The 23629-nt window shown below is 35.1% G+C and overlaps 1 long non-coding RNA gene and 1 pseudogene across 2 annotated transcripts; both read right to left on the reverse strand.

The window, feature by feature from the left end:
- Positions 1-4445: 4445 nt before the first annotated feature.
- LOC148948065 (uncharacterized) lies at positions 4446-14850 on the reverse strand (annotated as a pseudogene). The gene is made up of 2 exons (XR_016142342.1): positions 14574-14850; positions 4446-5800 (listed from the first exon to the last, which is right to left on the reverse strand). The product of XR_016142342.1 is annotated as an uncharacterized LOC148948065 (transcript).
- Positions 8577-14580, reverse strand: LOC148948066 (uncharacterized). The gene is made up of 2 exons (XR_016142343.1): positions 14347-14580; positions 8577-9008 (listed from the first exon to the last, which is right to left on the reverse strand). It is a non-coding gene; the product is annotated as an uncharacterized LOC148948066 (long non-coding RNA).
- Positions 14851-23629: the final 8779 nt, after the last annotated feature.

Genomic DNA, 23629 nt, shown 5'->3' on the forward strand with positions numbered 1-23629 from the left:
GCAAATCGAATTTGTATTTATGTTTTCCATCTGTTCCCTTGTATCTAATTTTATTATCCTTTGTCTTTCCAATTGATTAATCAAAAAAAACTTTTTGCACAAAATAGGTGTTTCAAAAAAAGGTAAAGAACTCCATTAAACCAAAAATAGAATCAAATAATTTACCAAGCATTCAACTACAACAAATCAGTATCAATAAGTAAATGAAACCCAAAACAAATAGATATTAAAATGATTCAAACTCAAAACGAGCAGAAATTAATCTGAGATCAGGTTCAAAACTCTATGCTTTCTGAAAGCCAGAATAAAATTTGCACTTTACTGAATTTTTTTTTAATGTTTTCACTTTTATAACTTTGAGAAATCAAAAATTAATTAAGATTTTAAGGAATAAATAACAGCATATGTATATTAAACTGAAAATTCAAATTTTTTTTTCAGTAAATTCATTTGAATTTTTTTCAGTAAAGTACCAAATTATATTCTGGCTTTTAGAAAGCATAGGGTTTAGAACCCTACTCAGATTAATTTCTGCTCGTTTAGCGTTTGACTTATTTTAATTTCTGTTTGTTTCGGGTTTCATTTGTTTATTGATACTGATTTGTGGTAGTGGTATGCTTGGTAAATTAATTGATTCTGTTTTTGTTCAATTTTGGGTTAGTAGAGTTCTTTACTTTTTTTTTGAAAAACTTCTTTGTGCAAAAAGTTTTTTTGAATGATATAAAGCAAAAGTCAATGTATTCTTTACAAATTCATTCAACAACTACTATCCCCTTCTGAATGTGACTGGCTGTACACATTCATGGTGGGTCCAACACGACTCACATATCAGGATGTGAGACTGAGTCTGGAACATAAGTTATTGATTTGGCTAGTGCTGACCCTTTTATTGTCTAGCGTGTAACCAAAACGGGTTTGTATTACCCATCAGCCTACGTGGATGGAAATTGGTCGTAAAATTCTTCATGGGTCGTATTTATAAGTATTTTCTGGTGTTGGAGGTAGAAGCTTTCTTCTAAAGGCTTGCTGAACGTGTTATGCCTGCGGGCGAATAAAGAATGGATTCTTCATCTCTCTAGGATGAAAGACTCAGCATCCATTTGTTTCAACTAGGTAGATGCAGATCTTCCAGTCCTTTGACTCACTCATGGCACAAATTTTTATTTGATCGTGACTCTGGTTATCTAGTACTCCGCTATTTTGACTTTTCTTAACGTTATTATTTTAGAAATGGCCTAATTTTGTATATCTATCAAAAAATGATTTTTTTTTCAAACTGTAGGTTTGATGGCACATGACTTCAAACTGCTCCAACTAGTGTTCAAATATATCTGTCAGTTTTCAACAGTCAAAAGTAAACACATACAATAAATACATTCAAAGACCAAACTAGCTATGCATGACAAATTACACTCAGAGAGGAAAGAAAATAACAAAATGATAAGTAAAATAAAAACAGGGTGAAAAAACGACGATTTTGTCAGCCAGTGGCGAACCATGAAGACGAATAAATAAGCAAATATTTCGACAAGGACCTCCACCAAGTCGTCCTCAGTGCTAAACAAAAAAGAAATAAAAGAAATCAATGAAAATCGAACCTTTCGAAGTTTGCTTGACAACGACAGAACAAAAACTAAATAAGAACCAGGATGGAATCAATGAAAAAGAAATTTACCAAGATGATTGAGCAGTAACTTTGTTTTGCTATAGCTTTAGCTGGTCTACAAATTCGGCCTTCATTTGATGTGCAAACAGGTTCTCTCAAGTTAGATCGGGCGAAAATATTTATTGAGTCCCTCAAAATTAAACTGTTATAAATTGGGCTTAATGAAATATCTCCAGTGTCTCTATTTATTGCAAAATTTCGGTTATGTATTTTTTTATCTCAATTATCTATTTAAAAGATTGTGGTAGGCCATTTATAGTAGGTATTAAGATTGCCTCGTTAAAAAGAACCAGATGGGTCGGATTTTCAAAAATATGCAGGGTCAATGCCAAATCAAAGTTGTCATTATCGTAATTATATAGATTCTGAATTAAACTATATCAAAGATATTCTACTCTGCAATGGTTATATAATTTATTACCAATAAAACTTATTGAAAATATCATAGATAGTCGATTAAAAAAGATAAAACAAGAAAATAGAGACCCCGTCCCCCTTGATTCAGTTACCCCGGCCATTGAGAAAAAAACTTCCATTACTTTACCATACATCCCAAAACTTAGGGATAAACTTGGAAAAAATAAAAAAAAAACATAATCCTTCTGTTTCTTTCAAAGCTGAACAAAAAGTTGAACATTTTTTAAACTCAGGAATAGATAAAACTGACCCTGTACTGGATACTGGTGTCTACAGAATCCCGTCTTCATGTGGGAAATTTTACATTGATAGGAGCCATCAACAACTAGGTAAACATTTGCCTAAACACAACATTTCAATAGATAAGTCCCTGAGATTGGAAAATAAAAACGGCAACTTTGATTCGGCATTAGCCCTGCATATTTTTGAAAATCCGACCCATCTGGTTCTTTTTGACGAGGCAACCTTAATATCTACTGTAACTGGCCTACCACAATCTTTTAAAGAGGTAATTGAGATAAAAAAAACACATAAACCAAAATTTAGCAATAAATAGAGACACTGGAGATATTTCATTAAGCCCAATTTATAAAAACTTAATTTTGAAGGACTCAATCAATATTTTCGCCCGGTCTAACTTGAGAGAACCTATTTGCACATCAAATGAAGACCGAATTTCTAGACCTGCTAAAGCTATATCAAAACAAAGGATTATTGCTCAATCATCTTGGTAAATTTCTTTTTCATTGATTCCAACCTGGTTCTTATTAAGTTTTTGTTCTGTTGTTGTCAAGCAAACTTCAAAAGGTTCGATTTTCGTTGGTTTCTTTTTTCTTTTCTTTCTTTTTTGTTTAGCACTGAGGACGAATTGGCGGAAGTCCTTGTCGAAACATTTGCTTATTTCTTCGTCTTCATGGTTCGCCACTGGGTGACAAAATCCTCGTTTTTTCACCCTTTTTTGATTTTATTTTTCATTTTGTTATTTTCTATCCTCTCCGAGTTTCATTTGTCACACGCATGCAGAGGTAACTTTGAAGATCTGTTATGATTTGTAGTTTTCACAACATGAACATAAACAGTTGCCACTCGTTAAAAAAGGACGGATTCTCTACTATGCAGTGTGCAATTAAGTTTTTTATGCACTTTTGGACTTGTGCTTTGCCCAAGGACATATAATAGCTGATAAAGACTATTACACATTTAAGACTCTTATTTTGATTAGCAGATACCCCCCCCCCCCCAAGCATAAATCCTTGCAAAAATTATAATCGTAAGAATGTATTTCTATACTAATGTATTTCTCCAAACGAAGACATGTGAAAGCTGTATCCAGCTTGTATTGCAATATAAAAAATCAAATAGCCTTATTTTGTCTTGGAAGCCTCGTTTGGTGAGTCACAAATAAACTATTGGATTCAGAAGAATTCAACGATTCTGTTCCCAATCCCAGGCAGTACAAAAGCAGCGGACTAGCAGGGAATTGCAAGAGATATATTTGCAGTGCTCTTGCTATTATTCTGCTGCAGTCAGGCTACAAAACTGGACTTATTTTGAAGCAGCTAGAAGACTCATAATCAATACTTACATTGATCTTTTACCATAAAAACAATTTTATTATAAAAATAATCACAATTTAGCTAAATAAGAAAATACTCGAAATTACAAAACTCAGTGCCATATGAACAACAAATGAAATATGAAGTTTCAATATGTGGATATTTCACGATTTATTCTAGCAATAAATAATATAAAAAAGATTCCCTTGTATATTTCAAATGGATCAGAAGATGGATATAAAAGAGTTCAAAAGGAGGAACATTTTTTTCATTTGAGTGATTAGTGAGTAAGTGCAGTGATAAGTGAGTGATTAGTGAGTAAGTGCAAATTTTAAGCAGCCACAAGCAGATTGGTGTAGATTTTGTAGCTGGAATCAAGTTATAAAATGGCTTTTATCTGAGCACTTCAGTTTATTTATACGATTTCGCGTATTTGAAATCTTTTACTGAAATACGATCTTGACACAATAGTTCAGTAACCAAAGACGATTATTACAGGCTTTTTTAAACTATTTATTTTAATACATTTATTAAAATTGATTTATCCTATAAATATTTATTAAAGTAGGCCACATATTCTTAAATACTTAAGATTTGGCTGTTGTTTTAAGACATATGGCAAATTAAGACACATGGAAAACGCTAACTTTTAGTTTAGAAAGACTCATTCTTTTCCTAAAATGAGTTGTCATTCAAATGGAAGATTATCTTAGATACTTTTTGCCTAAATGGTTCTGGTAAGGCTAAATGGAAACTGTATGAACTCTTTGATGTCTAATGAAACTGCTCTGTTCAGTAAAACTCTTCTAAAAGTTATTACATTTATATGGCCTCTCACCTGTATGCACTCTTTTGTGCTTATTCAAAGAATCTGTTCTAGAAAAACTCTTCTGACATATGTCACATTTATATGGTCTCTCACCTGTATGTACTCTGTGGTGCTTAGTCAAAGAGCCTAATTCAGAAAATTTCTTCTGACATATATTGCACTTATATGGTCTCTCACCTGTATGCACTCTTCGGTGCGTTTTCAAAGAGCCTGATTCAGAAAAACTCTTCTGACATGTATCACATTTATATGGTCTCTCACCAGTAAGCACTCGTTGGTGCCTATTCAAACTATTTGATACGGAAAAACTTTTCTGACATTTATCACATTTATATGGTCTCTCACCTGTATGGACTCTTTGGTGCGTTTTCAAAGAGCCAGATGCAGAAAAACTTTTCTGACATGTATCACATTTATATGGTCTCTCACCTGTATGGACTCTTTGGTGGCTATACAAATTGCCTGATTCAGAAAAACTCTTCTGACATGTATCACATTTATATGGTCTCTCACCTGTATGTACTCTTTGGTGCCTATCCAAATTACAAGAGTCAGAAAAACTCTTCTGACATATGTCACATTTATACGGTCTCTCACCTGCATGTATTCCTTGGTGTATTTTCAAATGGGTTGGTGTAGAAAAACTCTTCTGACATATGTCACATTTATATGGTCTCTCACCTGTATGTACTCTTTGGTGCTTATTCAAATGGCTGGATTTAGAAAAAATCTTCTGACACACCCCACATTTGTGAAGTTTTTTTCCAGTATGTGTTATCTGACGTCTTTTAATTTTTCTCTGCTTTTTCCTAAACAAGCGACTATTCAAACATGTATTCTGATTATTTAAGTCTTTTGCTTCAGTTTTAGATTCAAACAAATTTAAGGAGACGCTAGTAGATGGATCCTGTGGAGAAACTAGGGATATATTCCCTTGCATGTTTAGTTCAAAGACATTTTGTGGAAAGTGTCCTTGCAAAAAAAGATGATGTCTCATATCATTAATGAATTCTCGTAAACATATATGACATCTTCTTCTTCTCCCCATTCGGTGCTGCAGAACGTGAACAAAGAAATCTATATAATCATGAACTATAGCTGGACAGGCAACACATTCTATATGGGAAAGTTTTTCACACCCGGTGTCAATGTGAAGATCTAGCATCAGAAATGATTTCTCTGCTTTTCCATAGGAAACACAACGACAGATGTCTGCTGTTAATTCTTATATAGCCATCTTTTTCAGTTTTCTCACTATAACAATCAGTTTTGGGCCTGAGATTTGCGTTAGAGTAACGCCATCAGAACAATCCATGGTAGAACAGATTAACCCTACAATATAAAAGTAATGAAATAAACCAAAAGAAATCAAATCACCAGAAATTAAACTAACAATAAGTGAAAACAAGCATTAAACAAGTGCTGCCTCTATAAAAAAAAATTATGGCTTTAGGCTTTAACAGATAATTTCTTTAACAAAAGGCTTTAATAAATGATTTCTCTTTCCATTTTCTTCTTATTTCACTTTTTGAAATACATTTATAGTCAAGTTTTACTGGAAAGACTTTTAAGTTCGGCAAATAGATACTTTGTTTATCTAACAAAGTCAAATTTTGTTTTATAATGTTTACTGAGAAGAATGATTTCGCAGCAAAATTACCGAAAGACTAAGGGCCACTGAAGCAACAAGCTCGTATGCAGCAGAAGAATATAAATGAAGTTCTGAGGATGGGTATATGCAAAGAAATGCTCACCTGTCCGCTTTTTATTCTGATTTTTGAAAAAAACTTATGTTTGTGCTAAATAGACATTTCAGCTTTTTGTTGACGAATAGCATTTCTTTGAAGGATATTGACTTTATTTTTCTTGAAATCCAAGTTAATGATTTTGTCGCATTTAGAATTAGAATTTTTTTCACATTTAATATTTAGAATTAGACTATAGATTTCAGCAGAAATTTCTTGAAATTTCTTTCAAAACGATCCTAATATTGACATATTTGATGACAAGTAGGTTCTAAGCGCAGCTAAATAGCACATACAAAATTTGCCGATTCTGTTTCGTTATTCAGCTCATAACCTGCCAAAGACAATATTTTTCCCTTACTATCACACCCTACATCAAAATCCCACTCAAACTTTCTTAGAAGTCGTACTAAAAGTGACTGGAAGAATCAGAAAATTACAGAAAAATTCAAAAAATGAAGCATATTAAGTTAAAGAATATTTTTTAATGACAGAGGAGAAACATTAAAAAACAAGTAGAAAATATTTTGGCATTACAGATATTACACAAAAATGTGAGAATTATGTTTTTAGAGTTGACTTAGAAATATAATCAAGCATGGAGATTCAACAGTACCATGCTACACTAACCAGTCCCTGAAGATATTCTTAAAGTATTAAACCAAAAATTGAGACCTAAGCTATCTCTATACAATCTTCCATAGTATTTTTGAATACTTCAATAGTATTTTTTACCAGTACAGCCAGCAGTACTTTTTTCTTCTTTTTTTTAGTTTGGAAACACGTTTTAAAAATTTTCCATTAATTAGGTCAGGAGGTTTCGATTTACTAGATTATTACATCTACAACTATGATGGGATATTATAATTCTCCAGTTCAGAGATTTTTTTTTGACAATGGCTCGGTGATGTAGATTTTACACTTACTATTCTCACTATTATATAATTGGACCAAAAAACAAGACTCGAATAAAAAACAAATTTAAAAATTACAAATTAATCAAATTACATTTTCGCATGGCTCATTTTTGTTGCCCAGTGAGTCAAACAGGTTCTAAAAGTGATTTTCAAGTATTTAAATTCATTTATTTGAAAATTTGAAGTTAACTCCTTTCATCAAACAGTTCGTGGTAACGAACTGTAAGTAAGGAGCAACCGGCTCAATAGTAACCAAAACTCTAAAAAACGGATTTTAAATATTTAACCTTCATCAATATTATATAATTGCACCAAAAAACTATAATTCTTGGCCTATTTTTATGCTTCCAAGACAAGATAATTGAAAACACGTAAATATAAACATTAGATTAAAAATGAGTTGTATTTTCCATAAATATACAATTTTGCGACAATCCTACAGCTGTAACTTGCACCCAGAGGACAACATACTTAAAGCTGCACAAAATTAATTGATAGAATTAATTAACATATTAAATATTAAGACTTACTAAACATAAAATATAGAAACGAAAAATTAGTATCAAGACTATCATTTATTTCATTTAATTGCAAGATTTCTTTTCTTTTTTTCTTTTGAAAAAAAAAAATTGTTTTGCAGATATGAGGCAAATGGATGATAACCCACAACAGGGAACTTTCCATTTTAATTTGCTTTGAAAAAGAAAGGGCATATTTTACTGAAAAAAGGTCTGAAAAAGAATAATATATTTTTCTTAAAAAGAACATGCTATACAAGCCCATCATCATATTTAATACAATAATGTTTAACAATCCAATCGAATGAGACCCTTTTGGAGTTTCTAGAACAACTCCTTCGATACAAAGTACTCTGGTCTGAAAAAATATATAAATAAATAATAAGAAAAATCAATAATACGAGCAAACATTATTCTTTAATTAGGTAGCGCTATTGCGCTGCAAATGATTATGTTTAAAACGAAAGTGCGCGTCATATTCAATGCTATACTTTTTGTTTATATTCTTTTTTAGCTTTCCTAATGAGCTGTTTTACATTCTACCCTTACTGGTGTTAACAGAAAAAAAGAAATGAAAATATCAGAATGTAAAAGAGATCATAAAAAGACAAAAACTAAAAGAAAGGCAAAGAATACAAAGTAAAAAATATCAGAATGAACAATAAGTCATCAGCCAACAATCAAAACTGGTAAATGTTACAACTAGTTAAAAACATAAAAACCGGACATTAAAAGAAAAATGAGAAAGTATTAATCCAACAGTGCTATATTATCATGGAAAAGGAGCAGAATTTTGCCATTTTGCCAATTTCGATTGGCAAAAAGGAACGAAACAATTACTTTGGCAGCATGGCACTTGTACAATGCTTTAGTAGCTTAAGAAGGGCAAGTGAACCATAAATAGACCTCAAGAGAAACGTTTTCCCTCACATTTTTCCATACTTTGCATCTAAATTACTCTGATGCGTTTTTCTTGGATTCAAAACGCGAACTTAGCCATACATTAGGTGTTTGGCAATGGTATGAAAATACTTTAAAAAGTGAAAAACTATAAACAATTTTTCTTGTTGAAACTGATCTCAAAACAATATTAGTTACAAATTTGCTATCCATTTCTTACTTTAAACTGGTTTTCTTATTTGATAAAATTTTCTCATTAAATTTTCATATTTAGACTCATTTCACAATACGTTAAACTCAAATATACCTTCACTATCCAGTTCTTAGGAATCTAACTTAGATGGTAAAGTGGAAGATCCGGGTGAAGTATAGACAGATAGATTTTCTTGGTCAGATGACTGAGCAGAATTCCAACTTTCCGTGAGCGTTTTGGTATCACTTGGTGAAGTATCTTGAGCTTCTAGGAGAAAGAAAAATAAATAAACAAACAGATAATAATAGAACTATAAGTATTCTCTATAACTTACTAAAAAAAAATTAAACTCACAAAAAAGTGAAAAAATATGAAAAATGCTATCCCTATCCTAAGAACCCGACTCAGATGCTTAAGTCTCAGTTCTCATTTAGCATCCAACCTGTGAACACCTTGAGATTTATCTTTCAGGGTGTTAACCTCTTGGTATAAAAAAATTTAGAAGAAATGGTTATGGTTAGACAAAGACTAGCCTGTCCTGAATGCAGACTAAGATTGTTTTTCAACTCAGTTAAATGTGGAGGGTACAAAGTTTCATTTCATGTGGGAACTGAAAGGTGTGCAAAGATTGATGCAACTAATTGGACTGACAGCTGGTTGTGTTCTTATTGGTCCTCAAAGAATATTTCAATCTTACAGGTAAATCCTTCAAGTTTTCCTGTTCTACCTGTCCTCCATACCCCTCATTCTCCTAATTCAAGAATTAATAATGAATCAAAAAGCTTAATAATGAATCACCATTGCCCCTCCTGTCACAGAACAAGATTCAATCTTCCCAATACCTCTGTCATAAAGAGACACCCCCCACCCTCTGGAAGCACCAAGTCACACTGAGAGCAACACCCCTTTTTTGTTGACACTATGTCTATTCTTTGCACCACCACTAGTAACTTACAACCATACTAAGCTGAGGTACCAGTCCAGACCAAACTTTGCTCCAGTCTTCCTAGTGACAAATCAACTTATCAGAATTCCCATGTTAGAGATTTCGGGTGTTTTACAATATGAAACCTGACTTCCTCAAACCATACTTGGTCTTTTTCGAATTAAAAAAACAAGCTAGAAGAGGCTTTAAAACAAATTTTGAGATTTATTACTCACCCCCTGTCTACAAATGTGCCATGCCCCAAGCCTTTCAGATTATGATGAAATCATTTGGGTAATAAGTATAAAACTCAAAGTTTTACCATTCCCTTTTAATTTGATTGGGTTTTGCTGCTTTTATTATTCTCCAAATCAAAATGCTGCACAAAGACATCAATTCTACATGCAACTGCACATTAGTGCTGACTTTGTCCTCTGCAAATTCCCAAACACTGTTATTGTCCTAGTAGGTGATGCTAATGATCTAAAGTTAAAGTCTCTTTGTAGTTCCCTCAATTTGAAACAGATAGCAAAAATACCAACAACCAAAGGTTGATTTGATTCACACAAACATGCGCGCTTTTTACAGTCCAAATGCCCCTTAGCACCCATTAGGGGGAAGCTACCATTTTTGTCTATTAATGAAGCCTCTCTCCAGCTTTAATTGTACTTTTTCTGTTACAGATTTCTCTTGTCACCCAATTTTCAATGATATCCTCTTTGAATTTGGATCTTGGACTACAAATAAAAACTCGCAGGTCCTCAACGGAAACAATGACATTAAAGTGTCTAACTTCCAAAATCTGATCAAAAAAAAAAAAAAAAAAGATTCTTTCCCTGAGAAAAGAATAAAAACATGTTCTAATGACAAACCATACGTTACTAGCCAATTGAAAAAGCTAATTAGACTTAAATCTACTTAAGAATGGTAAAACAACTACACACAAAGAAAGAAATTTGTAAATATGCTTCTATAGATTACAAATGTAATGTCAAGGATTTGTTTTCTACTTAGCCAAAACAATGGTATAAAAGACTTAAAAAAAGATTGTGGGGAAACATGTAATAATATGGATTTTGATTCCCAAGAAGAACCATCTGTTACAGCCTATGATTGTAACAGATTTCTTTCCTCCATAGTTCATAGCATCCTTCCCTTCTCTTTTTACATTCATTATGATTTGTGCTCTCTGAATTTCCCCATTAATTTGCCCTCAGATGTGGAGACAAAAATTAAGGACATTAAAAAGTGTAGTACTTGGCCATTGGACATCCTGATTATATTAATTAAAGCCTTTGCTGAGAATCTTTCAGGCACTTTGTCCTCACTTTTCAATGAAATTACCTTTACTGACAAGTTCCCAAATTGTTGGAAATTATGTTTTATTGCTCCTGTAAAAAAGAAAGATAACAAGCAAGATTTTGATGGTGTCCGGCCCATTACTATTACTCATGTTTTTTCCAAGTTGTATGAAAGCTTTTTAGCTAAGTGGTTGAAAGTAAAGGTAATCCCAAATGTTGACCAAAGACAATTTGGAAACTTACACTCTAGGTCTACTACCACCCACTATCTCATTCACCTTATGGACAAAATATGTAAACCCAATACCTGGCTCAATGTTATTGCAGTGGACCTGCAAAAACTTTTGATTCAATTAACCACAATACATTGGTAGAAAACAATCCAATGACTTTCAAGGTGACCCCTATTTAATTAAAATAATTGTGTGTTTCCCCTTTAAAATAATGCAAGTTGTCAAATACCTATATGTTTATTCTGATCCCCTCCCAATCTATAATGGTGTGCCCCAGAAAACCCTCTTAGGCCCTATTTTATTTCTTGCAATGATAAACAACCTTGGTGCCAATTTCCAGGATAGATGGAAATTTTTGGATGATCTGACTGTCTTGAACTAGAACCTTGAACCTGATTTGAACTAGAACAAACCCTTGAATAAAGCCTGAAAAATATTCAAAAACTTTTCAAATATAGAAAACATTTAAAGTTATAATCTCTCTAGTTGGGATAGCTCTGTGACATGATTTGTTGATTAAATCACAAGGGGCTCTCCCCTGGGTCCCCTGACTCCTGTAAACTTGGTGTGCTGTCAAATTTTGGCTTGGCTTGTTTTTACTGTGCTTCTTTGAGACTGCTTATAAAGCCATTTCTACCCTACTTGGACACTGTGCAGTGCCTGTTTCTGATTTATTTAGCTTGCTTTATATAGGCTAGCCTACTATTGACTGAGAATCCCCCCCCCCCCCCTTCTGCTTGTATTTGCTTGACTTTTCTATTTATTTTTACCCTATTGGTATTTTATTTTAGGCCTATATGTCATTCCAACAGAACAGTCAGTAGTCCTGTTACCCCTGACCTAAATAACTGTAATGTGAGGATTTTAGCTCTAGGAGTATAAGGTCCAAATAAGACCACTAAACCACTGACATTTGGGAGTAAAACCATTATTGCAAAAAATCTGCTTGAACACGTCCAAAAACATGAGTGTAAGGACCATTATGGCTCAATACCAGAAAGACTTGGACCAAATAGCTCTATTATCATAAAAGCTGTGAACTAATCAAAAGCTACTGCTATACTTTCTCTCTCAGATATAGCCGTAAATGGTTGTATAGTAAAGTTTGTGCGTAGTCATAACTCTAACCCCAATTCAATCAGAAATAGCAAAGGTATTTTATTCATCTGATCTGAGGTCACCAAAATTGATGATTTCATTGGGAGGCCAAAGGTGATGACAGAATCAAATAAGTGACAAAGGTTTCAATAATCCAAGTCCTATGATTATCTCTTTGGTTTGCACCTTCAATCTCAATGTTCAGTTCCCACTGAAAATCTCCATTTGGGGTGCAAGGTATACAATAAAGCAATTTATCCCCCAGACAATACAGTGCTTAAATAACCAAGGTTTTGGCCACATGGCTTCTAATTGCCACAGAGGCAGAAGATGTGTATGATGTAGTGGACAACACACCCTTGAAGAATGTTCCCAGTTCAAGACAGTAAAGGAAAAGCAGGTATTTAGGTGCCCAAATTGCAATGGAAAGCATGCTGGTAACTCCAAGGAGTGTCCAATACTCTTGGAAAAGAAGCTGTTTTTATTTACTCATTTGTCAAGAATATCCCCATGAGGATTGCTACTGAGGTCTTGAAGAAGGAAATTCCAACTCATACAGAATATGTCCCCACATTACATACCCAATCTTTCCCTCCAGTGACTCCTAATCAACCTCCAGTTGAGGAACTCAACATGAAGTACATGACCATGTTTGAAGCTGATGCACAGCAGATCTCTGATCTAACGCAGGTTATAACATCTATTTGCAAACTGATTTCTAAGTTAGCAACTAAATATTTTCAAAATACAGGCTACAGCTTGAATAACTCCGTTGAAAACCTAAATAGACAAGGTTCAAGCCTTCCAACAATGTCAGCAGTTACCAGCAGCCCTGGCAAAGCAGAAACAAAACATAAAGAAAAGGATTCTATATCTAGCCCAGAAGGTGCTATGGCTAGGCTACAGAGACCTAAGTTAGCCCCTTCTCAGACAAATGACTAGTTCTCTCTCCATCATTTTTACTTGAATTTGGGCCAGATGACCAAGCACAAACTTATCAAGTAATATTGTTAAGACTATTGGTTTGGTTCATTCCCTATTTTATTTTTATTTTTCATTTCCTGGATATTTTATTTTAGAGTTATCTTTTTTGTATTTTTTTTATATTTCTATATCTGAATTTAGGTGACAGGTTTAAAGTTATTTGTATTATTTATAATAATTGTGCTATATATGGACTATAATTCCTGTTTGTTAAAGCAAAATTGCATTATTTTGATTCCTGTTTGTAAATACAGGTACTTGTTGCTAGTGAACAGTCCCTACAAATAGCAAGATAAATGGTACTTGGCCCCATATTATTTTGATCTTGCAGGCTCAGTGGTTCCCTCCCATATTATTTTATTTTAGAGTTATCTGATTTACTATCTTATTTGTTTCTATTATCCTTACTTTATCTGCTTAAATTTTTATATCTGGCCACATGTGATAGGTTACAATGTAAAACTGTATTATTTATTGTATTTGTGTTGTATATGTATTTTAATAATATAGCATGAAGCATAGTTACATTATTTTGCTTCTTGTTTTTCAATGCAGGCAATTGCTGCAGGTGAACAACTCCCTACCAAAAGCAAGATACATCATCAGTGAATATTGACTGAAGTGACAAAAAGCATGTACCCTATTGGTCAAAATGCACCAAACAAGCAAAGTTTAAGGAAAATTAATTTCCTTAAAGCATCCCCTTCTTTCTCCTGCCCAATGCCTGCTCAAAGTTGGTCACAACTATGAAATTACCAGGTATTACAATCATGGGCATAGGGAGGGGGGCAGTTGCCCCCCCCTTAAACCTTCAAATTTACATTAGATATGGCTGAAAAAGCAGATGGTTGGAAAAGCAGTTGATAAAACTCCGTCACACTATCAACTGCCCCCCCTTAGACAATATGCTGTCTACTCCCATGATTACCATCTCAAACAACTTAAAATGGGACTGTCTTATTAATAATACTTTAAAACATGGAAATGCTGCATTTTCACTCCTTCAAAAAATAAATGTCTTAAATTACATTCTTTAAGGAGTTGCCTCTCATTTGTATACCTACCCTTGAGCATGCCTGTCCTGATTGGCATCATGGCATCTCATATTTGCATCATTTGTGATCAAAATTCTTCAGTGTTATATAGCCTATTATACAAAATTACCTATGCTCAATTGAATATTGTTCTTTATACTATTTGTCAATAATAAATTACTAACAATTTTTGGAAAATTTGGGGTAGGCCTAGTAGGCTATACACTAATACTGACTTAAAAATAAAGTGAACATACCACTAAACACCCTATATAACTGATCCACAAATAAAATGAGCATACCAATTGATGCCTTTTTTATGTTATTTCTAAATATGATAGTTGCTTCCTAGGCTATTTCTCAAAAACAGCTTTTCTGCAGGGAAAATAGTTTACCCATTTTTCAAATGTGATAGCAGTGTTTTAGATAAATCAAATGAAATTATGGAAGAAAAAATAGCTTAAAAACATGGATAAAAATAGGAAAAGCAAGGCTAAATGATCAATTGATATTTTTGGATTTTTATAAAGTAAGAAATTGTGTAAATTTCTAGTGTGCTTCTTCTTCTCTGTCACAGCAGGCCAGGGTTACCAAAACGTTTAAGGACAAAAGTGTCCAAATCAGCCAAAAATGGACACTTTTAGTGTCCCTCTAGAAAACTAGCTACCATACAGGGTTGCCACTATGAATTTTCAAAGCCTCTGAAGAAAGTGCCAAAAATCTGTGAAATTTGTCCTTCTTTGTTCCGCTACTCCGTGTTCTGTTACCTGCATGAGTTCTGCAAGTATTTTCATCTTTGTCACTAACGCTACCAATAATACTAGTTCAATTTAAAGATATAGCATAAAAAAATCGTCATTAGAATGTCAACAGAGCGAAATTTTATATCGATTATCACTGTCGCTACCTATCTTATTTGAAAAGGAAAGAACCAATCATAGAGATTGATTTTCACTTCGGCATTTTCATAAGTTATGCGAAAAAGATGCGAGTCGTTGATCTTAGGTAGCTATTAAGGATCTTTGGGTGTGACAAGGTCCAAACGGCTGTAGCAACAAAATGTCTATTTTGACCTATATGGTTTTAAAGTTAAACAAAATACGTCAATCTCCTTACCCACTCTGTAAACTGGTTGGTCATGGGTTTAAAATCATTTAAGAACTTCTCTATCTTGTCGTTTTCTTAAAAATTAGAATTATCCAGGATAAAAAAAAAAAAGTTTTAGAGAACAAAAAAATTGAGAATACAAGGCGGATTTAAATAAATTAGCTTTAGTTATACTCGATGGAAACTGGCGACAAGCGTTAGACAAAAAATCACAGCTGTAAGTATAGAATTTAAAACGGAAACATTCGCTAGCGGCTATAAATAAAATTGAGCCGCTACACAGATTTTCTGCGAAACTCCTTTCTTTCTATGACAGCAGTATAATAAAAACCTTGTGCTTACTTGTACTTGTTGCACGTTCAAGCCGTATCCAGACTCATCGTGGCGCCCAGCAGATGACGACATTTCTCCTTCCAAAGGTTTCGCTCGAGAGTGGCAGGCTCCACCATTTCATGCCACTGGCGATCCCAGCGACGGCCGTATTTTCGGAATCCTCCGAATAGCTCCAGATCAGACTTAACTATTGCTAGCCATGTCTTCTTTAAGCCTCCTGCCCTCTTCTTCCATGCCGGTAGTGGTAGATATTTGAGACATATTTTGCTTATATTGTCATCTGGTCTGCGCATTGTTTGGTAAAACCATCTCAGTCTCCTGTTCTTAACAATGTCAGAGACAAGTGGGCGATCCCCACATCTTCTCCTTACTTCTTTATTCGAGATTCTATCTGAGAGGTGGATACCCAGGACATAGCGCAGGCATTTGTGGCTGAATATATTCAAGCTCAACGCTTCAGCTACTTTAAGTGACCATGTTTCACGTCCATAGAGGAGGACAGAGAGAAACAAAGTTTCATACACTCGGAACTTTGTGCGTGGCGATATTTCGCTCTGCTTCCATGCTTCCGTAGTTGAAGGAAGACACTTCAGTCTGACGATATGCGGCTCTGGATTCCTTCTGAAGATTTGCCGGCAAGGTTTACCATCAATCCGAGGTATTTGAACGACTGGACGTCCTCTATCTGATTACCATTTAGGGCAACAGGGGTTTCATCCATCCAATCTGTTCGCATGGATTTTGCTTTTGGTAGGCTTATTTGGAGACCAGTCGAGAGTTCTTTGACTGCCATATCATTTATCATAGCCTGGGCTCCTGCAGCAGATTCAGCAAGCATGTTCAAATCGTCAGCAGAGTCAAGATCTGTGACGGAGAAGGACGGGCTCACTGCAACGCCTTTATGCTTGTCCAGGACCCTGAGGATCCAATCGATGACGAAGTTGAACAAAGATGGTAAAAGGACAAAGCTTTGACGTACACCTTCCTCGATCAGGATCATATCGGAAAGATGGCCATCGACTCTTACCCGGGCCTTTGTTCCAGCATAGTATGCCTTGATCAGATTGATGATCTTCTCAGGCACACCGTCCTCTCTCATTACTTCCCATAGTGCATCACGATGGAGCGAATCAAACGCGGTAATGAAGTCTATGAAAATTTGAATTGTTTCCTGCTGGTGTTTAAACCGGTGTTCAAGGAGTTGTCACAGGCTAAATTCTGGTCGGAGCAACCTATGCCCGGCCTGAATCCTGCTTGGTTGTGTCCCGTGCGTCTGGTTCGGGTGTCTCTGAATCTATTTAAAGGTATGACTGCGAACAGCTTGGCATCAATGGGGATAGGGGATATACCTTGGTAGTTCTTGCAGTCCATTAGGTCTCCTTTTTAGAAGATAGGGACAATTATTGAGGTCTTCCAATCATCTGGCATGTATTCATTGTCCCAGCCTTCAGTTATCACGCTATGAAGTTTATCCATCACCACCTCAGGGAGAGCTTTCAGTAGCTCGGCAGGAATCCCAGCTATTCCTGGGCTTTTATGGTTTTTCAAAACTTGGATCGCCTTAATTACTTCGCCCCTGGAGGGTGGGTCGATACATACATTTAATAAGCCTGGTCGTGTGAGGGGTTCTGCGGTGCAGTAAGTGGTTGCTTTCGATTACTGTTGTCTTCTGGTCTTGATAGCTCTTGGAAGTGAGCACACCATTTTTCGATATGCTCCTCGCTGCTTGTGAGTTATTTCCCATCCTTCACCTTAAGCGAGAGGATGGTAGTTTGCTTCTTCTTCCCAGTGCATTCTCCAAGTATCTTATAGAGTTTTCGTGTATTGTTCTGTTATGCGGCTCTTTCCATGTCACTGGAAACATTAGACCAGTAGGCTTTTTTGTCAGCTCTTCCCGATTTGTGACATTCTTGTCGTAGCACTTTGTATGTGGGGGATTTCTTGTTGGTCATTTCTTTTTTCTTGGCAGAGTTTGAGTGTCCTTTCTGAGATCAATTTCTTGGTTTTATGCATGACAAACCCAAATATGTTTCACGCAGCTTCATTGATGTGGTCCTTGAGTTTGCTCCATTTCTTCTCAATCTTTATCTTGGGGCAGTTGGGGCACTGATCAGTCGGGGTTGCCTCCTCGGTGTCATCTTGAAGGACAACGAAACGGTTTGAGAGTTCAAGGAAAATGCTTCTCGGTACTCATCTACTTTCAGCTTCAACACGTCTATTTTCCGGTTCGATATAGTAGTCTTCCTTGAGCTAAGTCTGTACTTTAGCCTTTTCTTCAGTAAGAAGGGGTCAGATCCATTTTTTGATTCCGTGTCAGCACCTCTGCGCACTCTTGAGCCCAACACCATGAATTTCCATCATCGGGATTCAAGGAGATAATCTATTTGGGCCTTTACTCTTCCATCACGAAATTTCCATGTATACGTATGACACGACTTGTGCCTAAGACAGGTGCTATTCACTGCGAGATTGTTCTTTATTGCCAACAGCAGGAGCCTGTTTCTATTTGTGCACCGGTCTCTAAGGCCGTGCTTGCCGATTGCCTGTTTCAAGTTATTCAGCTTTCTGCCGATTCTGGCATTGAAGCCGCCTCCAATTAGGAGGATATCTTTCCGGGGAATATTATCAAGGACTGTCTGCAGGTCACTGAAAAACTGATCTTTTTGCTGTTCAGTGTCATCTCTTATTGGGGCATAAACGCTAAGGATAGTCAGATTGTTCGTGCGACCTTTAATTCTTGCCCGTACGATTCTCTCAGACCCAGGCTAATGTTCGATGAGCCCAGTGATTGCTTTGGGGGACAACAGGATACCCACTCCCGCCCAGCCAGATCCATCTAATGGTCCCGATTTAAAAATGAGATCGCCTTCCCAGCCAAGAATTCAAGAGCCAAGATGTTATGTCCATTTAGTCTCGTATCAGAAACACACAGATGATCAAAGTCATAAAGATAATATTCATTAGCTACAAAAGATTGTGTTAGTAAACATTTAATCGAGCTCGGGTTCCAGCAGCTGATACTCAGGTCTTGTCTTCTTGATAGGACGGTAGCTAGCATACTTTTCGACGAGAATTCCATTCTCGTCGCATTGCATAATACCGGGGATGCCGTAGCCAAACTTTTAATCATCATATTTGTCATCATTATTGAGAGTTTCTTGGGGATAAGGTACATCACAAGGTCCCCAGTCTTGTGGTCACCCAAAGCGCGTTGGCCATCACCTTGCTCGGCGTGGAGCTCGGTGATGTTTACATCCCTTAACCACTTTTAGGTGCGCTAGCAGACTTCCTATACAACCTTGGGACGAAGAGTCAAGCCTCATTGCCTGGATGCCCACCACCGCTGTGGAAATTTCCAGGCTAAAAATTTCCCTTTGCTCCCACTTAGAATCAGTAATAGGCTTCAGAAGGCTTATAATATAAGCCATATGCACACGGCTACACGCCAAAGGGATTTACGCAGAACGTGCCAGCAGGGAATGGCCATTCACTTCTTCTTTCCAGTCTTCTCAGTGGCCTTGGTGACTTTGCCACCAGCACTAGGTAGATCCTTGAAGTTGACTGACTTGATGACAAACGACAACCGTAGGATAGAAGAAAAAGATGGATTTGATAGTTCTAGCATACCACATTGGTTAAGACTTTAGGTCTACAAAAAATTAAACAAGAAAAACGGGTTTTAATTTCTATAAAGCAGTGAATACATGCTTTATAGACACTGCTTTATAGAATTTTATGTATTCACTGCTTTATAGAAATTAAAACCCGTTTTTCTTGTTAAATTTTTTGTACATGGAAAAGCAGTGTGGTCTAAGAAATTATTTAAGACTTTAGGTCCTATTCGGTTGATAAATGGTGCTTGCGCAGGGCACAAAAACATCTAAGAAAAATCCTCAAGCCGTTACCAAAGCTTAAAAGTAAAGTACAAATTTAACAAAGTAAAAAAAAAGAAGAAAATAAAGACATTTGATTTTTGATTTGGAAAAATGTCCAAAAAGTGTCCTTTATTTCAAAAAGCTGCCTTTTTTTATCTAATAGTGTCCCGGTGTCCTTCAGAGTGAAAAAGTGTCCAAAAGGCACTAAAAGTGTCCATTTGGCATCCCAGTTCACAGCAGGCGGGCTATTCAGTTGATACTATTTAGCCCTTTTCCTTCACTCTGTGGGCAACAGAGCTACTGGCTTGGTAATCTCTTATTTATTAGATATTCTCCGATATCTTTTAGTAGATCTTTCGACTCAAGGAATTCAAATATAAGATGATAGATATCGATTTCTGTGCTCTGTGTGCAGGAATAGTCGGCTAGGCTTTTGGCTGATAGTGAGATTTTGTGGTGTTTGAAGCACTTTAACAGTTCACAATGCAAGGTATGCTGTGCAGACGTCAGCACATTACATTCAAATAGGCAGTGGTCAATTGTTGCATTATTCATAATACAATAACTGCAAAGAGGGGTCAGGGGAACTGAACCACTTGAATTAGGAAACTGATACGAGAATGCAAGCAAGTTTATTCGATAGATAAATTATAATTATAATTATATAATTAAAAGATAAATAGATTAAATTATATGGACTTCCCAAAATTCATAAGCCTAACCTACCATTACGACCAGTTGTGTAAAATACAAGGTCGCCAACAAGTTTTTTGAGCTAATGGTTCGTGTCAATCTGAAAACCACTTGTCTAGACAAATTTCGCATATCAAGAATTCTTCGAATTTGGTTGAAAAACTGAAAAAAGTAGAAATTTCTTCGAATTCTTTGCTTTCAAGCTTCGACATTGTATCAACGTACACAAAGATTGATTTAGAAGCAGCCGAAACTCTTCTAGAAGGAAAGCTCTTAAGAAATTTGGATTTGATTAGTGGCAAAACAGATTTGGAAGTTTCTATAATTATGAATTTAGTAAGGTTGTGCAATAAGTTCTCTTATTTTTTTCAATTTAGAGGGGGGTATTTCGAAAAAATAAATGGTTTACCTATGGGGGCCCCTTTATCCCCTTTATTAGCTAATATTTTTGTGGAGAATATTGAAACAATTGCGTTAGATTCATATTTTTTAAAACATATTTTCTGGGGCCGGTATATAGATGACATTATTTCAGTATGGGATTATGGGGAGGAGGAATTAAAAGGATTTTTGGAACATCTTAATTGTTTGGGAGGGGATTTAAAGTTTACTGTTGAATTGGAAGAGAATGGGAAACTTCCTTTCCTTGATGTTCTTCTTTTAAAATATCAAAATAGTCTGGATTTTAAAATTTACAGAAAACCGACAAATAACAATAGATTTTTGTCTTATAGTTCCGGTCACGCTCGCCAAGTAAAAATTGGTTTGATCATTTCTTTAACTGATCGGATCTTTAGTATTTGCTCTCCAAAATTTGTTGAGGAGGAGTTGTCTTTTCTAAGAAAAATATTAATAAGCAACATGTATCCAGAGTGGTTAATTAACCAGACTTTTTAAAAAAAAAGAAAAAGGTTTCTGGAGGTTTCTAAGGAAGTCTTGGAGACAACTCTGGAGAAAGAGGTTTTTTTATCCTTACCATCGTTCCCCGGGCTAAGTGAAAAACTTAAAAGAATTTTGCAAAGTAATGGTCTAAGGGTAGCTATAAAGAGTAATAATACTTCGGGTAGTTTCCTAAATTCTGGGAAGGATCTAACTTCATTGGGGCAACAAAGTGGGGTTTATCAGATCCCATGTACTTGTGGAAGCTCATATGTGGGACGTACTAACCAGAGTTTGGAAATGAGATTATTACAACACAAAGATTCTATTTCTTCGGCTTTAAAGCAAGTTTCTAAGTCTGAAGATTTCACTTCAGCCCTTTCAGAACATATTTTTAATTTTCCAGACCATTTTATTTTGTTCAAGAATGTCTCTTTGATTTCTAGGGATCGGGGTTTAAAGCAAAATTTTCGTGAAATTCTTGAAATAAAGAAAATCTTATTCAAGAATATTGCTTTGAATCGTGATACAGGTGAATATGGGCTGGACTCTATCTATGATAATTTATTAAAATCTGAGAGAGTAAAGTTCAACTCACCCAATGTAGTTGACCTTTGTCCAAATGTTATATCATTGAACGCTAATGAACCGAATCCAAGAAGGTCAAAGAGAAAAGCTTCCGCCTTTGCTTTGAAAAGAATTAGAGATTTAAATAATATGTAGTGTTATTTGATTTAGTATATAAACTTTTGTTTTAAATTGTTTTATTTTAGTTTTACTACTGATGACGGTCACTGTATATGTGACCGAAATATCTGGTATTTTTGTGAATTTCTATCATCACTGTCTATTAAAAGGATTTTATCCCTATTTGAACTTTTATCTATCGTCATGGAAAGGCAGTGTGGTCTCAGAAATTATGTACGTCATATTTATGGTGATGATTTGACCAAAAATGTGGATAAATATATAAACAATCAGAAAAAACTTTCAATTGTTATCAACCAACAGGATTTTCTTCTACGATGTAAGAAGATGAGAATTGTAACACCTTCACTTAAATTCAATTTACATTTGGGCACTTTCAAGGAAGAAAAGTTTGAACGAAGCTTACATTTCAAGGCTTTAAATCACATTATTAAGGATAAAAAGTCGAAAAAGAGCTTTAATAGTGAGAGATAAACTTTCCCTGGAAAATCTTATATCAAAAAAGGTTAGTGTAAGTGACTTTTGTTTTATTCAACAAACAGGAAAAAATCACTTCAATCATGACTTTCACCTCTCCAGAGAAAGATTGCTAAAAAAGTTTTCGAAATTATCAACAAATAATGCGGTAAAACCTTCGTCAATTCTAGGACCAGGTGTGGTTAATTTTTCATCAAGAACTTTAACGATACAAGAACAATCAGTGCTTGAAAAGGGTCCGAAATTTTGTTTTAAACCGGATAAAGTCCCCGTGGAAGACATTATCTCTTCAATAGAAACGTCTTTGCATAAAAACGTAAATATAATAAAAGATGTTAGCTTAGTAAGAGCTTCTACCGTAAAAACCCTGTCTAATTTTGAATTGAAACCGAATTGTCCGAGTACGACCATCAAAGACATAAGAATTCTTAAAAACTTGAAAAAGGATAGTTCAATTACCATTACAAAAGCAGATAAGAGTAACACTTTAGTTGTGATGAATACTGAGGACTACGAATCAAAATTAAGAAGTTTACTAGAGGATGAAAAAACATACAAGAAGCTATCGTATAATCCAACAGACTCTTTTACAAATAAATTTAAGAAAGAATTGAAGTGCTTAAAGGATGAAGGAAAAATTACACCTCAACTCTATTACAAATGCCTGCCACGCAGTTCCTTGTGCCCTAAATTATATGAACTTCCCAAAATTCATAAGCCTGACCTACCATTAAGACCAATTGTGTCAAATACAAGGTCACCAACAAGTGTTTTGAGCAAGTGGTTTGTGTCAATCTATAAACCACTTTTGTCTAGACAAATTTCGCATATTAAGAATTCTTCGAAGTTGGTTGAAAAACCGAAAAAGTAGAAATTTCTTCGAGTTTTTTGATTTTAAGATTCAACATTGTATCAATGTACACAAATACTGATGTAGAAGCAGCCGAAACTCTTCTAGAAGGAAAGCTGTTAAGAAATTTGGATTTGATTAGTGGCAAAACAGATTTGGAAGTTTCTGTAATTGTGTATTTAGTAAGGTTGTGCAATAAGTTCTCTTATTTTTTTATTTAGAGGGGAGTATTTTGAACAAATAAATGGTTTACCTATGGGGGCCCCTTTATCCCCTTTATTGGCTAATATTTTTGTGGAGAATATTGAAACAATTGCGTTAGATTCATATTTTTTAAAACAAAATGTCTGGGGCCGGTATATGGATGACATTATTTCAGTATGGGATTAAG

This window comes from Artemia sp. Qi Xiang Cuo, chromosome 10, assembly GCF_049724085.1.
Source record: "Artemia sp. Qi Xiang Cuo chromosome 10, ASM4972408v1, whole genome shotgun sequence".
NCBI lineage: Eukaryota > Metazoa > Arthropoda > Branchiopoda > Anostraca > Artemiidae > Artemia > Artemia sp. Qi Xiang Cuo.